The sequence below is a fragment of the Mobula hypostoma genome, chromosome 9, assembly GCF_963921235.1.
Source record: "Mobula hypostoma chromosome 9, sMobHyp1.1, whole genome shotgun sequence".
Lineage (NCBI taxonomy): Eukaryota > Metazoa > Chordata > Chondrichthyes > Myliobatiformes > Myliobatidae > Mobula > Mobula hypostoma.
The window spans coordinates 952,830-977,500 of NC_086105.1; the positions used below are offsets into that span (position 1 = coordinate 952,830).

At 45.6% G+C, this 24,671-nt stretch overlaps 1 protein-coding gene across 2 annotated transcripts in view; it reads left to right on the forward strand.

Annotated features, from left to right (window-relative positions):
• The window catches only part of LOC134351440 (tetraspanin-9-like), a 168,808-nt gene that overhangs the window by 39,861 nt on the left and 104,276 nt on the right, over window positions 1–24,671 (forward strand). The gene's annotated exons all lie outside the window — the stretch shown is intronic.

A 24,671-nucleotide genomic window follows, 5' to 3' on the forward strand; every position in this document is an offset into this window, starting at 1 on the left:
AAGGTACAGTCGGCGTTTCGGGCCGAAACCCTTCGGCAGGACTGAAAAGCTGAGGAGTAGATTGAAAAGGTGGGGGAGGGGAGAGAGAAACACAAGGTGATCGGTGAAACCTGGAGGGGGAGAGGTGAAGTAAAGAACTTGGAAGTTGATTGGTGGAAGAGACAGAGGGCCCTGGAAGAAAGAAAAGGGAGGAGGAACACCATAGGGAGTGGATAGCCGGGTAAGGAGATAAGGTGAGAGAGGGAAAAGGGGATGGGAAATGGTGAAGGAGAGTGGGGGCCAGTACTGTAAGTTTGAGTAACCAGTCTTCATGCGATCAGGTTGGAGGCCACCTGTTCCTCCAACTTAAGTGTGGCCTTAACCCGACAGTGGAGGAGGCCGTGGATGGACATGTTGGAATGGGAATGGGAAGTGGAATTACAATGAGTGACCACTGGGAGATTCTGCTTGTTGTGGTGGATGGAGTGTAGGTTCTCAGCAAATCTACGTCAGGTCTCACGATATACAGGAGGCCATACCGTGCGCACTAAACTCAGTATAAGACCCCAACAGACTCACAGGTGAAGTGTCACCTCACCTGGAAGGACTGTTTGGGGCCCTGAATGGTGGTGAGGGAGGAGGAGTAGGGGCAAGTGTGGCACTTGTTCCACTTGCAAGGACAAGGGCCAGGAGGGAGATCAGTAGGGAGGGGCAAATGGACAAGGGAGTCGCGTAGGGAGCGATCCCTGCGGCAAGCAGAAAGTGGGGGGGAGGGAAAGATGTGTTTAGTGGTGAGATCCCCTTGGGATCTTCCAGTGACCACCCATTTAAATTCCACTTCAAAAGTTTCAAGGTTTCAAAGGTACATTTAATGTCTGAGAAATGTATACAATATCCATCCTGAAACGCTTTTTCTTCACAAACACCACGAATACAGAGGAGTACCCCAAAGAATGAATGACAGTTAAATGTTAGAATCGGAAAGTCCCCTCCCAGCTCCCCTCCCTCTCGCACGTAGGTAGCAGCAAGCAACAATCTCCTGTTGCCCCACCGGCAAAAAAAAACATCGGCACCGGCCACTGAGCACTCAAGCGCGAGCAAAGCAACAGCAAAGACACAGACTTGCAGTTACCCAGTATTCGACATACCACAGGTTCTCTCTCTCCCTAATAAGGGAGAAAGACGTGTCTCCGTTACACAGCAAAATGTGAGAAATAACAAACAACTCACTGGTTTATGATGTTAAAAGTCTGTTGTGTCGCTTTTTCCGAGCTCTGTGCCCAAAGTGGAGGATTACAAATACCTGGGGATACGAATTGACAATAAACTGCACTGGTCAAAGAACACTGAGGCTGTCTACAAGAAGGGTCAGAGCCGTCTCTATTTCCTGAGGAGACTGAGGTCCTTTAACATCTGTCGGACAATGCTGAGGATGTTCTACGAGTCTGTGGTGGCCAGTGCGATCATGTTTGCTGTTGTGTGCTGGGGCAGCAGGCTGAGGGTAGCAGACACCAACAGAATCAACAAACTCATTCGTAAGGCCAGTGATGTTGTGGGGATGGAACTGGACTCTCTGACGATGGTGTCTGAAAAGAGGATGCTGTCCAATTTGCATGCCATCTTGGGCAATGTCTCCCATCCACTACATAATGTACTGGGTGGGCACAGGAGTACATTTGGCCAGAGACTCATTCCACCGAGATGCAACACAGAGCGTCATAGGAAGTCATTCCTGCCTGTGGCTATCAAACTTTACAACTCCTCCCTTGGAGGGTCAGACACCCTGAGCCAATAGGCTGGTCCTGGACTTATTTCCTGGCATAATTTACATATTACTATTTAACTATTTATGGTTCTATTACTATTTATTATTTATGGTGCAACTGTAACGAAAATCAATCTCCCCTGGGATTAATAAAGTATGACTATGACTAAGATCTTGGGTCTCTGGGCACACAGCCTTGGATCTTCCATCTCCCCCAGCACACTGATTTCCTGCCCTGACACTGAATTCCAATTCCCCCCCCCCCCCCACAAGTCACGAAATCTTGAAAGCCCGAAGGCAGGCGAAGCTCTTAGGCTGAGCCCTTGGCATGCCAAATAACGGCCAGTCGTGGAACTCCGAGAGTGGGTTCCATTCCCGCAAAGAACTGTTGTCAGCGTGTAACTCCAGGTCAGGGTCTTCAAAAGAACCCTGAAAGGGAAAAATAGAGATATTAAAGATGGAATTGGAGCTGTTTCCGAAGATGCAAGCAAAAGAGACGCCGTTAGGTGCCATTAATCCTCCTAAGCTCCTCACCGAATGCTCATTCCCATTCCGATATGTCAATCCATGGCCTGCTCTACTGTTGCGATAAGGCCACACTCAGGCTGGAGGAACAACACCTTATATTCCATCTGGGTAGCCTCCAACCTTTAGTCAGAGGGTGGTAAATCTGTGGAATTTGTTGCCACGAGCGGATGTGGAGGCCAAGTCTTTGGGTGTATTTAAGGCAGAAATAGACAGGTTCTTGATTAGCCAGGGCATCAAAGGGTATGGAGTGAAAGCAGGGGAGTGGGGATGACGGAATGAAGTGGATCAGCCCATGATTGAATGGCAGAGCAGACTCGATGGGCCGAATGGCCTACTTCTGCTCCTAAATCTTATAGTCTTATAGCATGAACATCGATTTCTCAAACTTCCGGTAATGTCCCCCCCCCCCCGCCCCCTTCACCATTCCCCATTCCCTGTTCCCTCTCTCACTATCTCCTTTCCTACCCTTCACCTCCCACTGGTGCTCCTCCCCCTTTTCTTTCTTCCATGGCCTTCCGTTCTCCCCCTTCACCAGCCCTGTATCTCTTTCACCAATCAACTTCCCAGCTCTTTACTTCACAACTACCTCATTTATAGATAGCATTTGAGCTGTGCTCAGCTGCACAGTCATGGATGTAGAGAAAGTAGAGCAGTGGGCTAAGCACACACCCCTGAGATGTGCCAGTGTTGATTGTCAGGGAGGTGGGGATGTTATTTCCAATCCGCACAGATTCTGGTCTTGAGTTTGGAAGTCAAGGATCCAATTGGACAGGGAGATACAGTGTCCCAGGTTTTAGAGTTTTTCGATCAGAACTATAGGAATGATGATGTTAAAAGCTGAGCTGTAGTTAGTAAACAGCATCCTGACATAGGTATTAGTATTGTCCAGCTGATCCAAGGCCACGTGAAGAGCCAAGGAGATCATGTCTGCTGTAGACCTACTGAGTCCATAGGCAAATTGTAATGGGTCCAGGTCCTTGCTTATACAGGAGTTAATTCCGGCTATAACCAAACTCTCAAAGCATTTCATCACCGTAGATGGGAGTGCCACTGGACAGTCGTCATTAACACAACTCACTGTGCTCTCCCAGGCCTTCGGTATTATTGGTGCCCTTTTGAAACAGGTGGAAACTTCCGACTGTAGTAATGAAAGATTAAAAATGTCTTTGAATACACCACCAGTTGCTTGGCACAGGTTTTCAGAGTCCTAACAGCTACTCCAACGGGGTCTGTAGCCTTGCAAGGGTTCACCCTCTTGAAAGATGGTCAGTTTAAGATGAGGGAATTTGGACGGTTAGATGTAGGGTTATGTGAAATGACTATTCAAGTCTGGCAGTGTCAGTTTTAGATAAAGAAGAAAGGAAATGTAAAGGGGATTTGAGAAAGTTCTTCTTCACTGAGAGGATGGTCAGAATCTGGAGAGCTTCTCAAGAATTTGTATGATTATCCGGAAAGCTGTGGGCCACTAAAAGATTAATTTAGATACATAGTGTAATGCTGATGGGCCAAAGGTCGTGAGTCCATGTACTCAGTTCCCACAGTGTTAAAAATTGCTGCGTCTGAATTTGAAATTCATTTTTAAAACACTTGTGAGAACCAGCCTGTGTTGTGTCACCAACTTCACTATCCTTTGAAACATATTTTTCAAGTGATTGCCTAACCAAGAATATTGTTCTCTCAGCCTTTCTGAGCATCTGTTAAACCGGACAGGGGTCACCCTGATGGGTAGGAAGAACCCTTGCTGGCATCAAATGCTGCAAAAATAATGTCCTGTGTGTGATTCCGCTGCAGAATCTTGCTGACAGTTTGAAGAGTTGGCTCTGGTATGTGACTTGGATGAATATCAATTACCCAAAGGAATGTATGGAACTGTGTCCTATCTGCAACGTAGGGACTGTGTGCTATTTGCAACGTAGGAACTGTGTGCTATTTGCAACGTAGGGAACTGTGTGCTATTTGCAACGTAGGGACTGTGTGCGGTTTGTAACGTAGGGATTGTGTGCGGTTTGTAACGTAGGGACTGTGTGCGGTTTGCAACGTAGGGACTGCGTGCAGTTTGCAACGTAGGGACTGCGTGCGGTTTGTAACGTAGGGGTCTCTGTGCGGTTTGCAACTTAGGGGTCTGTGTGCAGTTTGCAGTTGAGGAGACTGTACTATTTCAACGTGAGGCATAGTGTGTAGTTTAAAACATAGGGGACAGTGTGCAGTTTGCAGCATAGGGGACTGTGTGCAGTTTGCACTGTAGAGCACTGTGTGAGGTTTACAACGTGGGAGCTGTGCACGGTTTGCAGCGTAGGGGTCTGTGCGGTTTGCAACGGGGGGACTGTACAGTTTGCAACGGGGGACTGTGTGGGTTGTAATGGAGGAGACTTATTTCAACGTGAGGCATAGTGTGTCGTTTAAAACTTAGGGGACAGTGTGCAGTTTGCAGCATTGGGGACTGTGTGCGGTTTGCTCTGTGGAGCACTGTGTGAGGTTTACAATGTGGGAGCTGGGCACGGTTTGCAGCGGAGGGAACTGTGCTCTTTGCAACGATGGGAACTGTGTGTGGTTTGCAACGTAGGGATTTCTGTGCTATTTGCAACGTGGGGTATTGTGTGGTTTGCAACATAAGAGACTGTGTGCGGTTTGTAATGTAGGGATTTGTGTGCTGTTTGCTACAATGGGGACTGCGTGCAGTTTGCACTGTAGGGGATTGTGTGCATTTTACAATGTGGGGAACTGCTGCTTGCAATGTAGGGGACTGTATGAGGTTTGCATGTGTTATTTGTCATGGGGACTTTATGCCATTTGCAACGTCAGGCACTAGGTGTGGTTTGCAACGGAGGGAAGTGTGTGCAGTTCACAATGTGGGGACTGTGCTCTTTGCAACACAAGTGAGTGTGTGCAGTTTGTAACATTTGGAACTGTGTGCCATTTGCAACGGTGGGGACTGCGTGCAGTTTGCATGTTGCTCTGCCTGTGATTGCTGTTCTCAAGTGCAGCTTGTGATGTGATGCTGGGATCTTTCTGATGCCTCCAATCTTTTAGAGTCACACGTTTTTTCTCCTGGTTTACTTTACTTGCTTTGGATGCTGGTACAAAAGCCGGTCTTATGCTGAAACAATCTCTCTGCTCCTTTAAGATGGAGCTGTGCTAACAGAATTGTTCCTGGGACTAGACCCCTCCCCCATTTTGCACCACAGTTAATCTGTCATTATCAGTCAACCCTGTTTAAAATATTAAACCCAGAGCACGCTTACTCGGAATGGATAGGCCAGAATGTGGTTGTACAGACATCTGTCTAAATTTGTTTAAGATGTGTGCATAGTAGAAAAATCACTGAAATTTTTTATAATGTAAAAGATAATATGAGGAGATATAGATTTAAGGTGATTTGAGGAAAGTATAGGGGGGATGTCAGAGGTAAATTCTTTATAAAGAGAGGGTTGAGTGTGTGGAATGCCCTGCTGGGGGTGGCTGAGGCAGACACAGTAGGGACACTCAATAATCTCTTAGAAAGGCACGTGGAGGATACAAATATGTAGGGTTGTCGAGGAGAGAAGGTTAGATTGATTTGAGTAGGGTAAAAGGTTGATACATCGCAGGACATACGACTTTAAAAAATGCGCAGTGAGAGATGGTCAAGTTTTTTAAAAAGCTCAGTATGTTTTTTTCCTTCGGGGCAGCATGTTTTTTCACAAAAGGAAAGATGACAGAGTTTTAAAAAAGGCAAGAGATGGAAGAATTCACAGGTTTATAAAGAGTGAGTACTGGGTGATAATAATCATAAAAAAAAGCAGAAATGGCTGGCTATGTGGGAAAGATAGACACGTTCAATTACACAACAGATAACTGGTTACTGTGTATGGAGCAGATTGAGCAGTATTTTAAAGCAAATGGAAAGGCCAATGAGCAACAAGTGCCAGTTTTGTTGACTCTGCATTGGGTGGAAAAGAATAGTTTGCTCCAACCAAACCAGCCAAAATGAACTTTGCTGCTATCACGAAAGGAATGCAGGAACATTTAGAAGCAAAACCATTGTTCATTGCAGGATGCTTTAGGTTTCATAAGCTTGCATGTGCCTGTCAGAATAAAAGGTAAAGATAGCAGGTTTACAGAAGGGAATCTGTGCTTTCAAGAGATTTTGACACCCTGGTTAAGAAAAAAAAATGGAGGTGCATTGTAGGTATAGGCAGGGATGAACAAATGAGGTGCTTATGGGGCATAGGAAATGCCAGAGAACACTTAAGAAAGGAATCAGGAGGGCTAAAAGAAGGCATGAGGCTGCCCTGACAGATACGGTGCAGGGGAATCCAAAGAGATTCTACAGATATGTTAACAGCAAAAGGATTGCAAGGGGCAAAGTTGGCCCTCTGGAAGATCAGAATGGTAATCTATGTGTGCAGCCAAGAAATGGGGGAGATTGGTATTTTTGCATCTGTATTTACTCAGGAGATGGACATAGTGAGGTAAAGCAGCAGCAAGTTTGTGGGTCCTATGCAGGTTACAGAGCAGGAGGTGTATGCTGTCTAAAGGCAAATCAGGGTGCATAAATTCTCAGGGTCTAGTAAGGTGTTGCCTTGAACCCTATGGGAGGCAAGTGCAGAAGTTGCAGAGGACCTGCAAACCAGGCAAAGATATTTAAATCATCCTTAGTGACAGGGGAGGTAACAGAGCATTGGAGGACAGCTAATGTTGTTCCACTGTATAAGACCATAAGATATTTCAGCAAGGCATTTGAGAAAGGCTTATTGAGAAAGTAAGGAGGCATGGGATCCAAGAGGAGGTTGCTTTGTGGATCTAGAACTGGCTTGCTCACAGAACACAGAGAGCGGCTGTATACGGATCATATTCTGCATGGTGGTCGGTGACCAGTGGTGTGCCTCAGGGATCTGTTCAGGGACCCCTACTCTTCGTGATTTTTATAAATGACCTGGATGAGGAAGTGGAGGGATGGGTTAGTAACTTTGCTGATGACACAAAGGTTGGGGGTGTTGTGGATAGTGTGGAGGGCTGTCAGAGGTTACAACGTGACATTGATAGGATGCAAAACTGGGCTGAGAAGTGGCAAATGGAGCTCAACCCAGATAAGTGTGAGGTGGTTCATTTTGGTAGGTCAAGTATGATGGCAGAATATAGTATTAATGGTAAGACTCTTGGCAGTGTGGAGGATCAGAGGGATCTTGGGGTCTGAGTCCATAGGACGCTCAAGGCTGCTGCGTAGGTTGACTCTGTGATTAAGAAAGCATACGGTGCATTGGCCTTCATCAGTCGTGGGACTGAGTTTAGGAGCTGAGAGGTAATGTTGCAGCTATATAGGACCCTGGTCAGACCCCACTTGGAGTACTGTGCTCAGTTCTGGTCACCTCACTACAGGAAGGATGTGGAAACCATAGAAAGGGTGCAGAGGAGATTTACAAGGATGTTGTCCTGGATTGGGGAGCATGCCTTGTGAGAATAGGTTGAGTGAACGTCCTTGGAGTGACGGAGGATGAGAGGTGACCTGATAGAGGTGTATAAGATGATGAGAGGCATTGATCATGTGGATAGTCAGAGGCTTTTTCCCAGGGGTGAAATGGTTGCCACAAGAGGACATAGGTTTAACATGCTGGGGAGTAGGTACAGAGGAGATGTCAGGGGTAAGTTTTTTATGCAGAGTGGTGAGTGCGTGGAATGGGCTGCCAGTGATGGTGGTGGAGGCGGATATGATAGGGTCTTTTAAGAGACTCCTGGATAGGAACATGGAGCTCAGAAAAATAGAGGGCTATGGGTAACCCTAGGTAATTTCTAAGGTAAGGACATGTTTGGCACAGCATTGTGGGCCGAAGGGCCTGTATTGTGCTGTAGGTTTTCTATGTTTCTATATAGAAGCCGAATTAGGACATTTGGCCCATCGAGTCTGCTCTGTCATTTCATCATGCCTGATCCGTTTTCTCTCCCAGCTCCAATCTCATGTGTTCTCCCCAGACCCCTTCATGACCTGATTAATCAAGAATCTATTAACCACCGTCTTAAATATACCCATGAGGTGGTCTCTACAGCTGCATGTGGCAACAAATTCCAGAGACTGGTCACTGTCTTGCTGAAGAGATTCCTCCTTATCTCCATTCTAAATGGACATGCCTCTATTCTGAGGCTGTGTCCTCTGTTCTCTGACTCCCCCACAAAAGGAAACATCGTCTCCACAAAGCAGAAATCAGTGGGAAGGCAGAGGATTGGGAAGGTTTTAAAGATCTACAGAGAGAAACTAAAAGAATCATAAGGAAGGAAGAGATGAAATATGAAAGAAAGCCAGTAAACAAGATCAAAGTGGATAGTGAAAGCTTTTCAAGTATGTAAAAAAAAAGAGAGATGAGAGTGGATATAGGACAGCAAGAAAATGAGGCCGGAAAAATGATAGTGCGGACAAGGAGATGGCAGATGAATTAAATGAATATTTTGCATCAGTCTTCACTGTGGAAGACACCAACTGTATGCCTGATGCTGTAGTGTGTGAAGGAAGAGAAGTGGGTGCAGTTACTATTACAAAAGAGAAGGTGCTCAAAAAGCTGAATGACCTAAAGTTATGTAAGTCACCCGGACCAGATGAACTGCGCCCTGGGGTTCTGAAAGAGGTAGTGGTAGAGATTGCGGTTGCGTTAGAAATGACCTTTTAAAAAAAAATCATTGGACTCTGGCATGGTGCCAGAGGACTGGAAAATTGCAAATGTCACTCCACTCTTTAAGAAAGGAGGAAAGCAGCAGAAAGATAATTATAGACCAGTTAGCCTGACCTCTGTGGTTGGGAAGATGTTAGAGTCAATTGACAAGGATGAGGTTACGGAGCACTTGGTGACAGAGGACCAGATAGGACAAAGACAGGATGGTCTCCTTAAGGGAAAATCTTGCTTGATGAACCTGTTGGAATTCTTTGAGGAGATTGCAAGTAGGATAGATAAAGGGATGCAGTGGATGTTGTATATTTCAATTTCAGAAGGCCTTTGTCAAGATGCCACATATGAGGCTGCTAAATTAAGAGCCCATGGGATTAGATTAGATTATGAGAACACTCAGTCCTCTTTTATTGTCATTTAGAAATGCATAAATGCATTGAGAAATGATACGATGTTTCTCGGGAGTGATATCACAGAAAACAGGACAAACCAAAGTCTAACACTGACAGAACCACATAATTATAACATATAGTTACAGCAGTGCAAAGCAATACCATAATTTGATGAAGAACAAACCATGGGCACAGTAAATATAGTCTCAAAGTCCCGAGTCCCCGATAGCAGGCGGCAAAAGGGAGAAACTCCCTGCCATAAACCTCCAGGCACTGACAACTTGCCGATGCCTTGGAAGCAGCCGACCATAGCCAACACCAAGTCCGTCCGTCCGAAAACTTCGAGCTTCCGACCAGCCCCTCCAGTACAGCCTCCCGAGCGCCATCCTCTGCCGAGCGCCTTCGACCTCGCCCCGGCTGCTGAAACACGCAAAGCCGAGGATTTCGAGGCCTTCTGCTCCGGAGATTCCGGTTACCACACAGTAGCAGTGGCAGCCCGAAGCGGGCATTTCAGAAGTTTTCCAGATGTTCCTCCATACTCTTACGTCTGTCTAATCAAATCAGAATTGTGCACGGTCCCCTACTTGACAGATAACAGACATCACCACCGAAGTGGCTGCACGTGCTGCCGTCGCGCCGCCATCTTCTCTTCATCTTTACAGGAAAGATTCTAGCATGGTTAGAGCATTGGCTGATTGGTAGAAGGCAGCGAGTGGGAATAAAAGGATCTTTTTCTGGTTGGCTGCCAGTAACTAGTCGTGTTCCGCAGTGGTCAGAGTTGGAGCCGTTTCTTTTTATGCTGTATATCAATGATTTAGATGATGGAATAGATGGCTTTGTTGCCAAGTTTGCAGATAATATGGATATTGGTGGAGGGGCAGGTAGTGTTGAGGAAACAGGTAGGCTGCAGAAGGGCTGAGTCAGATTATGAGAATGGACAAGAAGTGGTAAATGAAATACAATGTTGGAAAATACATGGTCATGCACTTTGGTGGTAGAAATAAATGTGCAGACTATTTTCTAAACGGGGAAAAAAAATCCAAAAATCTGAGATACAAAGGAACTAGTGCAGTACACCCTAAAGGTTAACTTGCAGGTAGAGTAGGTGGTGAGGAAGGCAAATGCAATCTTAGCATTCATTTCAAGAGGTCTGGAGTACAAGAGCAGGAATGTGATGCTGAGGCTTTATAAGACACTGGTGCGGCCTCACCTTGAGAATTATGAATAGTTCTGGGCTCCTCATCAAAGAAAAGATGTGCTGGCATTGGAGAGGGTTCAGAGGAGGTTCACAAGGATGATTCCAGGGATGAAAGGGTTATCATATGAGGAACATTTGATGGCTCTGGGTCTGTACTCGCTGGAATTGGAAAGGATGAGAGGGAACTCATTGAAAACTTTTAAATGTTGAAAAACCTAGACAGGATGGATATGGAAAGGATGTTTCCCATTGTGGGGGGTGTCTAGGACAAGAGGGCACAGCCTCATAATAGAGGGACATCCATTTAAAACAGATGAGGACAAATTTCTTTAACCAGAGGGTGGTGGATTTATGTAATTTATTACCACAGGCAGCTGTGGTGGTCAGGTCGTTGGTTGTATTTAGAATATAGAACATAAAACATAGAAATCTACAGCACATTACAGTCCCTTCAACCCACAACGTTGTGCCGACCATGTAACCCACACTAGAAACTGCATAGAGTTACCCTACGCATAGCCCTGCATTTCGCTAAGCTCCATGTACTTATCTAAGAGGTTCTTAAAAGATCCAATTCTATCTGCCTCTACCACCATCACTGGCAGTGCATTCCACACACCCACCACTCTCTGTGTGAAAAACTGACCCCTGACATCCCCTCTGTACCTACTTCCAAGCACCTTAAAGCCATGGACCTTTTTGTTACTCATTTCAGCCTTGGGGAAAAAGTCTCTGACTATCCACACGATCAATGCCTCTCATCATCTTATGCACTTCTATCAGGTCATCTCTCATCCTCTGTCGCTCCAAGGAGAAAAGACCAAGTTCACTCAACCTATTCTCATAAGGCACACTCTCCAATCCAGGCAACATCCTTGTAAATCTCCTCTGCGCTCTCTCGATAGTAGCCACATCCTTCCTGTAGTGAGGTGACCAGAACTGAACACAGTACTCCAAGTGGAGTCTCACTGAGCTCTTATATAGCTGTAACATTGCCTCATGCCTCTTGAACTCAATCCCACAGTTGATGAATACCAACACTACATATGCCTTCTTATCAACACTGTCAATGTGTTTTGAGTGTCCTATGGACATGGACCCCAAGATCTCGCTGATCCTCCACGGTGCCAAGAATCTTACCATTATATTATATTCTGTCTTCTAATTTTACCTACCAGAATGAACTACTTCACATTTATCTGGGTTGAACTCCATCTACAACTTCTCAGCCCGGTTCTGCGTCCTATCGATGTCACACTGTAGCCTCTGACAACCCTCCAACTTTTGTGTCATCAGAAAACCTACTAACCCACCCTTCTACTTCCTCATCCAGATCATTTATAAAAATTACAAAGAAGAGGGGTTCCAGAACAGATCCCTGTGGAACACCACTGGTCACCATCCTCCACAAACCCTCTACAACCACTCTACCTTCTGTGGGCAAGCCAGTTCTGGATCCACAAAGCAAGGCCTCCTTGGATCCCATGTCTCCCTACTTTCTGAAGGAGCCTTGCATGGGGAACCTTACTGAAATCCATATACACTACATCCACTGCTCTACCTTCATCAATGTGTTTTGTTACATCCTCAAAGAATTCAATCAGGCTTGTAAGGCATGACCTGCCCTTGACAAAGCCATGCTGACCGTCCCTAATCAGATTATCAGAATCAGAATCAGGTTTATTATCACTGGCATGTGATGTGAAATTTGTTAACTTAGCAGCAGCAGTTCAATGCAATACGTAATCTAGCAAAGAAAAAAAAGTAAAACATCATAATAATCAAGTAAATAAATTATGTATATTGAATAGATTTTTTAAAACGTGCAAAAACAGAAATACTGTATATTAAAAAAAAGTGAGGTAGTGTCCAAAGCTTCAGTCCATTTAGGAATCGGATGGCAGAGGGGAAGAAGCTGTTCCTGAATCGTTGAGTGTGTGCCTTCAGACTCCTGTACTTCCTACCTGATGGTAACAGTGAGAAAAGGGCATGCCCTGGGTGCTGGAGGTCCTTAATAATGGACGCTGCCTTTCTGAGACACTGCTTCCTAAGGATGTCCTGGGTACTTTGTAGGCTAGTGCCCAAGATGGAGCTGACTAGATTTACAACCTTCTGCAGCTTCTTTCGGTCCAGTGCAGTAACCCCTCCATACCAGACAGTGATGCAGCCTGTCAGAATGCTCTCCACGGTACAACTATAGAAGTTTTTGTGTGTACTTGTTGACATGCCAAATCTCAAACTCCTAATAAAGTATAGCTGCTGTCTTGCCTTCTTTATAACTACATCGATATGTTGGGACCAGGTTAGATCCTCAGAGATCTTGACACCCAGGAACTTGAAACTGCTCACTCTCTCCACTTCTGATCCCTCTGAGGATTGGTATGTGTTCCTTCGTCTTACCCTTCCTGAAGTCCCCAATCAGTTCTTTCATCTGACTGATGTTGAGTGCCAGGTTGTTGCTGCGACACCACTCCACTAGTTGGCATATCTCACTCCTGTACACCCTCTCATCACCACCTGAGATTCTACCAACAATGGTTGTATCGTCAGCAAATTTATAGATGATATTTGAACTATACCTAACCACACAGTCATGGGTATAGAGAGTAGTGGGCTAAGCACACACCCCTGAGGTGTTATATTATATCTCTTCAAATGCTCATAAATCCTGCCTCTCAGGATCTTCTCCAACAACTTGCCCACCACTGAAGTAAGACTCACTGGTCTATAATTTCCTGGGTTATCTCTACTCCCTTTCTTGAACAAGGGAACAATGTTCGCAAACTTCCAATCCTCCAGTACTTCTCCTGTCCCTATTGATATGCAAAGATCATCGCCAGAGGTTGATTTAGGTTCTTGATTGGACATGGCATAAAAAGATATGGGGAGAAGTCTGGGGATTGGGGCTGAGGAGGGGAAACAGGATCAGCCATAATTGAATGGTGGAGCAGACTTGATGGGCCAAATGGCCTACTTCTGCTCTTAAGTCTTATGGTCTTATCATCTTATAAGGGGCCCTATAGTTCTGATCGAAAAACTCCCAAACCTGGATTTCTGTACCTCTCTCTGCAACTGGATTCTTGGCGACTTATTCAGAAGACCAGAATCTGTGCAGATCAGAACTAACATCTCCACCTCGCTGGCAATCAACACTGGCCCACTGCTGGCACGTGCGCTTAGCACACTGCTCTCTATACCCATGACTGTGTGGCTAGGCACAGCTCAAATACCATCTATAAATCTGCTGACAACACAACCATTGTTGGCAGAATTTCAGATGGTGATGAGACGATGTAGTGGAGCGAGCTAGATCAGCTAGCGGTGTCCCAGCAACAACCTTGTATTCAATATCAGTAAGACCAAGGAACAGATTGTGGACTTCAGAAAGGATAAGGCGAAGGAACACACCAATCCTCAAAGAGCCACCAGAAGTTGAAAGGGTGAGCAGTTTCAGGTTACTGGGTAACCATATCTTTGATCTATCCTGCGCCCAACATATCAATGTAGCTACTAAGTTGGCATGGCAGTGGCTATATTTCATTGAGAGTTTGAGAAGATTTAGTACGTCACCAAGGCACTTGCAAATTTCTGCAGATGTACCATGGAGAGCATTTTAACTGGCTGTGTCACTGTCTGGTGTTGTGGGGTGAGGGGTGCTACAGAAGGTTGTAAGCTTACTCAGCTCCATCGTGGGTACAAGCCTCCACAGCATCCTGGAGCAGTGCCTCAAAAAGGCAGCGTCCATCATGAAGGACCTCCCCCACCCAGGACATGCTTACTGTAACTCACTGTTTTTTCTCTGTTATTGTATTGTAGTGTACAAAGACAACACATTTCAGAACATTTGCTGGTGATATTAGTTCTGGTTCTGATACACTGGGCCTCTGGAAATGAATGCTAACATTGCATTTGCCTTCCTCACCACCGATTCAACCTGCAAGTTAACCTTTCGGACAAGGATATTTGAATTTTCTCTCCATTTAGAAAACAGTTTACCTTTTATTTCTTCCACCAAAGTGCATGACCTTACAAATCCCGACACTGTATTCCATCTGCCAATCCTTTGCCCATTCCCCTAACTTGTCCAAGTCCTTCTCCAGACCCGCTGCCTCCTCAGCACTACCCGTGCCTCCACCTATCTTCATGGAAAATGTATAGCATGGAAAGTCAGTAACTTACCCATTGTGGTCAAAAAACTGAAAACAGAGTATTGAAACCAATTGATTTAAAAAGCAGCGAAGACAAGGCTACGGTGAACTGGAGCAAATAAACAAACTGTTGGACGAGCTCAGTGGGTTAGGCAGCATCTGTGGAGAGAAAGAAATGGTTCCCATTTCATTTGACATGCTACAGGGTGCTGTGCTGAGTTTCTCCAGCAGGGATTAAAAGCTGTTGATGTTCAACGGCAGCTCCACCTCCTTCTACATGAATCACTGCACGTTAATGTTCACGTACACCACACAGTTCGTCAGCAAGTCATGTAGCTCAGAAATAGGCCCTTCAGCCCACATTGTCCTTCCCACCCATTTACACTAATCCCATATTAGGATGTATGATAACCTATTCAGGTGTGTCTCTGAACATAATGGCTGTATCTAATTCTGCCTCCTCCTTTAGTGAGTTCTGTATATCAGCCACTCAGTGTGAAACAACACTGCTGAGATTCCTTTTAAAACTCCTTCTTCACACTTCTCATATTTGATGCCCTCCCATGGGGTAAAAATTCGATGAACCTGTGCCTCTGATAATCCTATCCACCTCTGTCAGGTCTCCCCTGGCCTCCTACATTCAAGCAAAAACAGTCCCACCTTGTCCAGTCTCTTCCCCATAATCAAAGTCTTGTGATTCAGACAACATTCTGGTGAATCTACACTGCACTCTCTTCAGCACAAACACATCTTTCCTATAGTTTAGCGATCAGAATTGCAATGATTTATAAAATTCCATCTTATTCTGTGCCCTGACCTTTCAGGGAACTACAGACATAGATGCTGAAACCCCTCTGTTCATTAACGTTCCTTAGTGCACCACCATTACTGTGTATATCCTACACCTAGCTAACTTCCCAAAATACATCACATCACTCTTGTTGCAATTGAGTTCCATTGGCCAAAACTCCACCCAGTGTTTCATCTGATCTGTATTCATGGACAACCTTCCTCACTATCCACAACACCAACATGTTTAACTCATCTGAAAGCCTCCTACACTCACATTAAAGTCATTAATATTTATTGAAAACTGCAAAGGTTTCGTGCAGATCGTGAGGAATAGTCTGTTGGCCTCTGTTGCAGGAGCCATTGAGTACAGGTGTAGAGACTGCATCTGAAATATCTGTCTCCCCACTTTAAGAAAATGATTGCAAATGAGAGTTTCAAGTAAATTTATTATCAAACTATATGTTACCACGGGCATACTGAATAAATCCGATAACCATAATAGAATTGATGAAAGACTGCACCCAACAGGGTGGACAACCAGTGTGCAAGAGACAACAAACTGAGCAAATACAAAAGAAAATAACAGAAATTCTGCATAGTTCTGCGTAGATACATTCCAATGAGACGGAAAGGATGGTAGGGTACAGGAACCGTGGTGTACAAAGGCTGTTGTAAATCTAGTCAAGAAGAGAAAAAGAGCTTACAAAAGATTCAAAAAACTAGGTTATGATAGAGATCTAGAAGATTATAAGGCTAGCAGGAAGGAGTTTAAGAATGAAATTAGGAGAGCCAGAAGGGACCATGAGAAGGCCTTGGCAGACAGGATTAAGGAAAACCCCAAGGCATTCTACAAGTATGTGAAGAGCAAGAGGATAAGACGTGAGAGAATAAGATCAATCAAGTGCGACAGTGGAAAAGTGTGTATGGAACTGGAGGAGATAGCAGAGGTACCTAATGAATACTTTGCATCAGTATTCACCATGGAAAAGATCTTGGCGATTGTAGGGATGACTTAGTGGACTGAAAAGCTTGAGCATGTACTGCATATAAAGAAACAGGATGCGCAGGAGCTTTTGGAAAGCATCAAGTTAGATAAGTCACCAGGACCTAGGCTACTGTGGGAGGCGAGGGGGGAGATTGCTGAGTCTCTGGTGATAATCTTTGCATCATCAATGGGGACTGGAGAGGTTCTGGAGGATTGGAGGGTTGCGGATTTTGTTCCTTTATTCAAGAAAGGGAGTAGAGATAGCCCAGGAAATTATAGACCAGTGAGTCTTACTTTAGTGGCTGGTAAGTTGATGGAGAAATTCCTGAGGGGCAGGATTTATGAACATTTGGAGAGTCATAATATGATTAGGAATAGTCAGCATGGCTTTGTCGTGTCTTGCGAGCCTGATTGAATTTTTTGAGGATGTGACTAAGCACATTGATGAAGGAAGAGCAGTAGATGTAGTGTATATGGATTTCAGCAAGGCATTTGACAACGTACCCCATGCAAGGCTCATTGAGAAAGTAAGGAGGCATGGGATCCAAAGGGAAATTGCTTTGTTGATACAGAACTGGCTTGCCCACAGAAGGCAAAGAGTCATTGTAGACGGGTCATATTCTGCATGGAGGTTGGTCACCAGTGGTGTCTCTGTTCTGGGACCCCTACTCTTCATGATTTTTATAAATGACCTGGATACGTTAGTGGAGGGATACGTTAGTAAATTTGCTGATGACACAAAGGTTGAAGGTGTTGTGGATAGTGTGGAGGGCTGTCAGAGGTTACAGCAGGACATTGATAGGATGCAAAACTGGGCTGAGAAGTGGCAGATGGAGTTCAACCCTGATAAGTGTGAGGTGGTTCATTTTGGTAGGTCAAATATGATGACAGAATATAGTATTAATGGTAAGACTCTTGGCAGTGTGAAGGATCAGAGGGATCTTGGGGTCCAAGTCCACAGGACTCTCAAGGCTACTGCGCAGGTTGACAACGTGGTTAAGAAAGCATACGGTGCATTGGCCTTCATTAATTGTGGGACTGAGTTCAGGAGCTGAGAGGTAATGTTGCAGCTATATAGGACCCTGGTCAGACCCCATTTGGAGTACTGTGCTCAATTCTGGTTGCCTCACTACAGGAAGGATGTGGAAATCACAGAAAGGGTGCAGAGGAGATTTACAAAGATATTGCCTGGATTGGGGAGCATGCCTTATGAGAATAGGTTGAGTGAACTCGGCCTTTTCTCCTTGGAGCGACGGAGGATGAGAGGTGACCTGATAGAGGTGTATAAGATGATGAGAGGCATTGATCGTGTGGATAGTCAGAGGCTTTTCCCCAGGGCTGAAATGGCTAGCACGAGAGGGCATAGTTTTAAGGTGCTTGTAAGTAGGTACAGACGAGATATCAGGGGTAAGTTTTTTTATGCAGAGAGTGGTGAGTGCGTGGAATGGGCTGCCGGCGACGGTGGTGGAGGCGGATATGATAGCGTCTTTTAAGAGACTCCTGGATCGGAACATGGAGCTCAGAAAAATAGAGGGCTATGGGTAATCCTGGGTAATTTCTAAGGTAAGGACATGTTCAGCACAGCTTTGTGGGCCGAAGGGCCTGTATTGTGCTGCAGGTTTTCTGTGTTTCTGAATAACAATAATAAGTAAATAAGCAGTAATATCTAGACATGGATGAAGAGTCTTTGAAAGTGAATTCTTAGGTTTGAGAACAGTTCAGATTTGGGGTGAGTGAAGTTATCCCCTCTGGTTCAAGAGCCTAATGGTTGAGGGGTAATAACTGTTCCTGAACCCTGTGGTGTGAGTCTTGAGGCCTCTGTACCTCCTCCCTGATGGCAGCAGTGAGAAGAGAGCATGGCCTTGGTGGAGGTTCCTGATGATGGATGCTGCTGTCCTGCGGCAATACTCCATGTAGATGTGTTCAATGGTGGGGAGGGCGTTACCTGTGATGAAGTTGTAGGCAAGGTTCCTGGCATAGAGGATTTTCCATGTGAGGAGACATTAGACTGAGGTCAGTACTGTCCAAAGTTTCAATAAATGTAAGATAGTCACACTGAAACGCATGAAAATCTGACACGATGGGTTCAGGGATGCGATTTCCCCGATCGGTATGTTCGGACCTGGAGCACCATCTCAAAGAGCCATTCAGAACTGAGAGGAGAGGCTTCATCGTGAGGATAATCTGATCAGCCCCCACCTTTCCAACTCTCCACGTACCCCAGCCTTCTAGGTTCTAAGTACATTGATTATCAAAGTATGTCTACAGTATACAACGCTGAGATTTGACTTCCTTCAGGCAGCATAAAACAAAGAAACACAATAGAACCTGTTTAAAGAAAAACCCCACATAACAAAGACCATCAAAGACCCAAACTGTGAAAGAAGGCATCAGTTGTGCAAACAAATAAAAAATAAACAGGTAACACATGGAACGTGAACTGCCGAATCCACAGCCATGGAGCCACTGAGGCAAGTGATGCCAGTCCAGGGGCCCGGTGGTTGCAGGCTACGGCCACGGACTCAATTCAGCGCTGAAGCTCCTTGATCAAATTGCACAAATAGTTAAAGAAAAGTAACAAAAACCCATTGAACATGAACTGCAGAGTCTCCGAAAGTGAGTATACAGCCACAAAGTCTGCTCAGGGCTGAGGCCAGTGAAGCCAGCCCAGGAGCCCGATGGCTGCAGGCCACAGCTGTGGAGTGAGTTCAGGGCTGAGGTGAGTGAAGCCAGCCCACAGCTGTTTCAGAACCTGGTGGCGTGGCACCCAAGACTCCTGCATCTCCCGCTCGACGGCAGCAGCTTCATCCGTTTCCATAATGACCCAGAAACTTACAGAATTGGGGCAGCACAATGACATAGTGATTAGCATAACACTAGTACTGCACCATCAACCTGGGGTCAATGCCGCAGCTGTCTGTAAGGATTTTGTACATTCTCCCTATGATTGCATGGGTTTCCTCCAGGTGCTCCAGTTTCCTCCCACACTTCGTGGATTAATTGGTCACATGGGTGGAATTGGTTACGTGGGTTAATTGGGCCGGAAGGGCCTGGAACCGTGCTGTATCTCTAGATTAGTTACATTGGCATCACTGTTTCTACCCAACCTCCACCAGCTTCCCACAAGGTGTGCAGAGGCTCATGTATTGATATAACCAAAGCAGAGTTTAATAGGTTCTTAGATATTAAAGAAATTAAAGATACAGGTTTAGTGAAGGAAAGAGGTGCTGAGGGAAAGATCAGACATAATTTCATTGCGTGATGAACCAATGGGCCACTCCTGCCCCCTATTGTTTATCCTTTCACATGCCAGGTATGCTTGTGTTTTGGTGTCCATTTGTGTGTGTGGGTCAGGGGGTGAGTATGCGGAGTTGTTTAATCATGTTCATCATAAGGAATTGTACCTCATTCATCATGCGCTCCCTCTGTCTGTCTGTCTGTCTCTCCCTCTTCCTATCTCTCTACTCCCCTGTCTCCCTCCCCTCTGTTATTCCTTCATTCTGTCTCTCCTCTCTCTCTCTCTCTCCCTCTCTCCTAGTGTCTCTCCCCCTCTCTCTGTTTCTCCCCGTCTCTCTCTCCCTCTCTTTCTCCCCCATCTCTCTGTCCTTCCATCCCTCCCTCTTTGTCTCCATTTATCTGTTTCTCCTTCCCTTGCTTTTTCTATTTCTCTCTCCCACTCTTTCTCTGTTTCTCCATCTCTCATCCCCTCTCCTTCCCTCTCTCCCTCCCTTCCTTTGTTTCTCTTTCTCTTCTCCCCCTCTCTCCTCTGTCTCTCCTTTCTCTTCATACTCTCTTTCTCAAACTTTGTTCTCCTCCCCTCCGTCCTCCTCTTACCCTCTTGACCAGTGTTTTAACTTTATCAACCTTCTCACATAGTCTCTCAGAGTGGAGGGTTCCAGAGAGTCGCTCTCTCTGTGAGGTTCCCATGCCCCTCGGTTTTAAATCACCAATCCATGATGTGGCAAATATTCAAGACTTCCCCACTGTAAAGATCAAAGTGACGTTCTTTGAAGTTCAGGCCCAGAGATCAGCTGTTTGTACGTGATGGGCTTTCTGTCTAAATTATTTATTTAGACAGAAATAAATACAGCAGGGAATTGGCTGGCTGGTGGTGTAGTGGCATCAGTGCCAGACTTCGGAGCAAAGGCTCCCAAGTTCGAATCCAGCTGGCTGCCTTGCACGCTTTCCATCCATGCTGGGTTGAGCATCGAGCTAGCAACTCGGCCTCGTAAAAATAAGAAAGCCTGCTAAAAAAACGCTGTCATGACGGCGTCCCGATGACTCCACTCGGAGTTAGGGGCTTTCTTCTTTCTTCTTCCTTCTTTCACGGCAGGGAATAGGCCCTTCCAGCCCTGCCCGACAATGCACCCAAAGGATTAGTGACGGCTGAGTGATGGGGAAAGGTTAGACAGGAAAGGTCTTTATTCCTTGGAACTGGGGAGTCTGAAGCATGTCCTCAGAATCAGAATCTTCTTTATTATAGAAACATAGAAACATAGAAAATAGGTGCAGGAGTAGGCCATTTGGCCCTTCGAGCCTGCACCGCCATTTATTATGATCATGGCTGATCATCCAACTCAGAACCCCGCCCCAGCCTTCCCTCCATACCCCCTGACCCCCGTAGCCACAAGGGCCATATCTAACTCCCTCTTAAATATAGCCAATGAACTGGCCTCAACAGTTTCCTGTGGCAGAGAATTCCACAGATTCACCACTCTCTGTGTGAAGAAGTTTTTCCTAATCTCGGTCCTAAAAGGCTTCCCCTCTATCCTCAAACTGTGACCCCTCGTTCTGGACTTCCCCAACATCGGGAACAATTTTCCTGCATCTAGCCTGTCCAATCCCTTTAGGATCTTATACGTTTCAATCAGATCCCCCCTCAATCTTCTAAATTCCAACGAGTACAAGCCCAATTCATCCAGTCTTTCTTCATATGAAAGTCCTGCCATCCCAGGGATCAATCTGGTGAACCTTCTTTGTACTCCCTCTATGGCAAAAACATATCACTGACATATGACACTAAGTTTGTTGTTTTGTGGCTGCAGTACAGTGCAATATATAAAATATTCTATAAATTACAATAAGATATATATATATCTCTCATAAGTAGTGCAGGAAATTGGGACTAGCTGGGTCAGCATAGACAGATTGGGCTGAAGGGCCTTTATCTGTGCTGTGTCGTTCTCTGTAATTATAACAGGTTGAGATGTCCAGGCTGGTGAAGAAGGTTTTCAGCAGGACATGTCTATATTTGAGCTTGAATGCTCAGAATGTATATGCTGTGCAGCATACGTGATGGCCTGGCAGGGGCATGGGCACAGAGCAGCCTATTTATAGTGTTGCACTGTCATGGGCGTAGAGTCTTTAATCATCCCATCCTGTGCATGTCTATTTCAGAGCTAGCTTCACGCCCAACAATGTGAAGTATTTGTGGGACAGTGCAGCACATTCCCGAAACTCTCTGTACCTGCACTTTTTGGGCTGTAACATGGCAGAGGTGAACTGCCCTCATCCATGCACATGGGGCTTCAAGGTTCAAACAATTTCTAATTTAGATGATAGTGCAGGATATTCTGAATAAATATGCTTTAATCTAATCCTCCTGGCACTTCCTGGGGTGAGCTGCATATGAACTACTGATGTCACTTGTACTTCAGTGTAGTGACTGGTTGCTCTCCGCCAGTGCTAAAACTTCATCACAGTACTTTTGCCTAGATGCAAAGTTGAGGAGCACAGAACACAGGCTGCTTCCTAAATGCAGGATTGAGGGAAGGTTTCTGTAAACACAAGATTTGAGAGGGGCACTAGTAAAGGTGACAAACAAGATGAAGGGTCTCAGCCCGAAACATCGATTGTTTATTCCTTTGCATTTATGCTGACCTGACCTGCTGAGTTTCTCCAGCACTTTGGTTGACTCTGTGGTTAAGAAGGCATACGGTGCATTGGCCTTCATCAGCCGTGGGATTGAGTTTAGGAGCCGAGAGGTAACGTTACAGCTATTTAGGACCCTGGTCAGACCCCACTTGGAGTACTGTGCTCAGTTCTGGTCACCCCGCTACAGGAAGGATGTGGATGCAATAGAGAGAGTGCAGAGGAGATTTACAAGGATGTTGCCTGGATTGGGGAGCATGCCTTATGAAAACAGGTTGAATGAACTCAGCCATTTTTCCTTGGAGCGACGGAGGATGATATGTGATCTGATAGAGGTGTATAAGATGATGAGAGGCATTGAACATGTGGACAGTCAGAGGCTTTTTCCCAGGGCTGAAATAGCTAGCACGAGAGGGCACAGTTTTAAGGTGCTTGGAAGTAGGTACAGAGGAGATGTCAGGGGTAAGTTTTTTTTAATGCAGAGAGTGGTGAGTGCATGGAATGGGCTGCCGGTGACTCTGGTGGAGGCGGATACGATAGGGTCTTTTAAGAGACTCCTGGATAGGTACATGGAGCTTAGAAAAATAGAGGGCTATGGGTAGCCCTAGGTAATTTCTAAAGTAAGTACATGTTCGGCACAGTATTGTGGGCCGAAGGGCCTGTATTGTGTTGTAGGTTTTTCTATGTTTCTATATTTTTGTGTGTGTTACTGGTAAAGATGATGTACAGAGAGAGGGTCACACTGTTCACCCCCCACTTCCTACACCACTGCCCCAGCTTACGATGTATGACCCATCGGTCAGACAGCACACAGAGGCTCTCTGTTGCCATGTTTATGTATGTGTGTATTTTGGGCCTACAAAGCCACACTGCCCAGCAACCACCTAAGCCTAATCCAATCACACTACAATGTACAATGAGCTGAGGGCCCCCATTGGTCAGGTTTGACCATGGTCATTGCATGCCAGCTGTCTACATGATTTTCAGCCAGTGCACAGGCAGGCCAGGGCAGTACAACATGGAGAGCAAGCTTTTGCCCGAGCAACAGGCTCTCCCTCTCCACACAGCTGATGAATGCAAAGCAACAGCAGAGACCGATTCAGTTTAGTACCAGCAGCGCTGCTGGAGTTGGCACTCAGCTTTGAACTCAATGTAGGATTGCCTTAAGGGCTCCAGCTCGGGATTTTTCCTCGGAGTTTACTCTGGAAGCCTTCCCCATGAGTCCGTATAGCCATGAGGCAGTGGAGGTTTGAGATCAGAGTTCTCCTTCTAGATGAGCTGCCAACCACGGACAAGCCCCATCTGCCTAAAGCGACTGGTTTTAAGGCCCCAACAACCAGCCTTTGCTCCTTCTCCTGTAAGTAGAAACAGTTCTGCTGGGTTTAGAAGCTAATCCACACGTGAAGGCCAGGAGCTGGCCTTGGTTGTCAGAGGCTATTCAAGGTGTAGGTCATTGGGAGCATTTAATAGGTAGTGGGAGCTTATGCTCACTGCCTCTCCACCGTCACACCTCACCCACCCCCAGCTATGACCACCTTAAGGAATCTCGACCAATCAACTTACGAACTGGTACATCTTTGGACTGTGGGAGGAAACTGGAGCACCCATAGAAAACCCAGGTGAACACAGGAACAAAGTACAAACTCTGTTACACAGGACGTTGGAATTGAACTCTGAACTATGAACTCTGACACCCTCAGCTGTAATAGCATCACACTTAACTGCCACGCCACCCTGGCACCCCAAGTGTTCTTAAATACGTTCAGATTTTTACTGTTTCAAATTTTTAAGATCCTAAAGATCAAGCTGATTTCTGTTTTGCAGTGGGGTGTGCTGATAGTGACCCTGGGTTCAGGGATGGGCTCCTTCATGCTCACTGTTTATGTAAATGGTTAAAAATTTGCCAGTGCCAGTAGTCAGCCAATGTCAAAGAAAATTTATTCTTAACCAGCAGTCCTGTCCGTCAGTGTGAAATTTGGTTAAATCTCTGTGGGATTTCCATTTAAAAGAAAAGTCCCATCTTCAGCTTGTTAAAAATCAAAGGAACTGCAAAAACACTGGAAACACTTAGCAGGCCTGGCAGTGTCTATTGAGGGAGAAATAGGGTCAATGTGAGTGTTCGATGGTTCTGCGCCTGTACTGGCTGGAGTTTAGAGGAATGAAGGGGGATCTCATTGAAACCTATTGAAAAATGAAAGGCCCTACACAGACTGCATGTGGCGAGGATGTTTCCTATAGTGGATGAGTCTAGGACTAGAGGACATAACCTCAGAATAGAGGGACGTTCCAATGGAGTGGAAATGAGGAATTTCTTTAGCCAGAAGGAAGTGAATATGTGGAATTCATTTCCACAGATGACTGCGGAGGCCAAGCCGTTG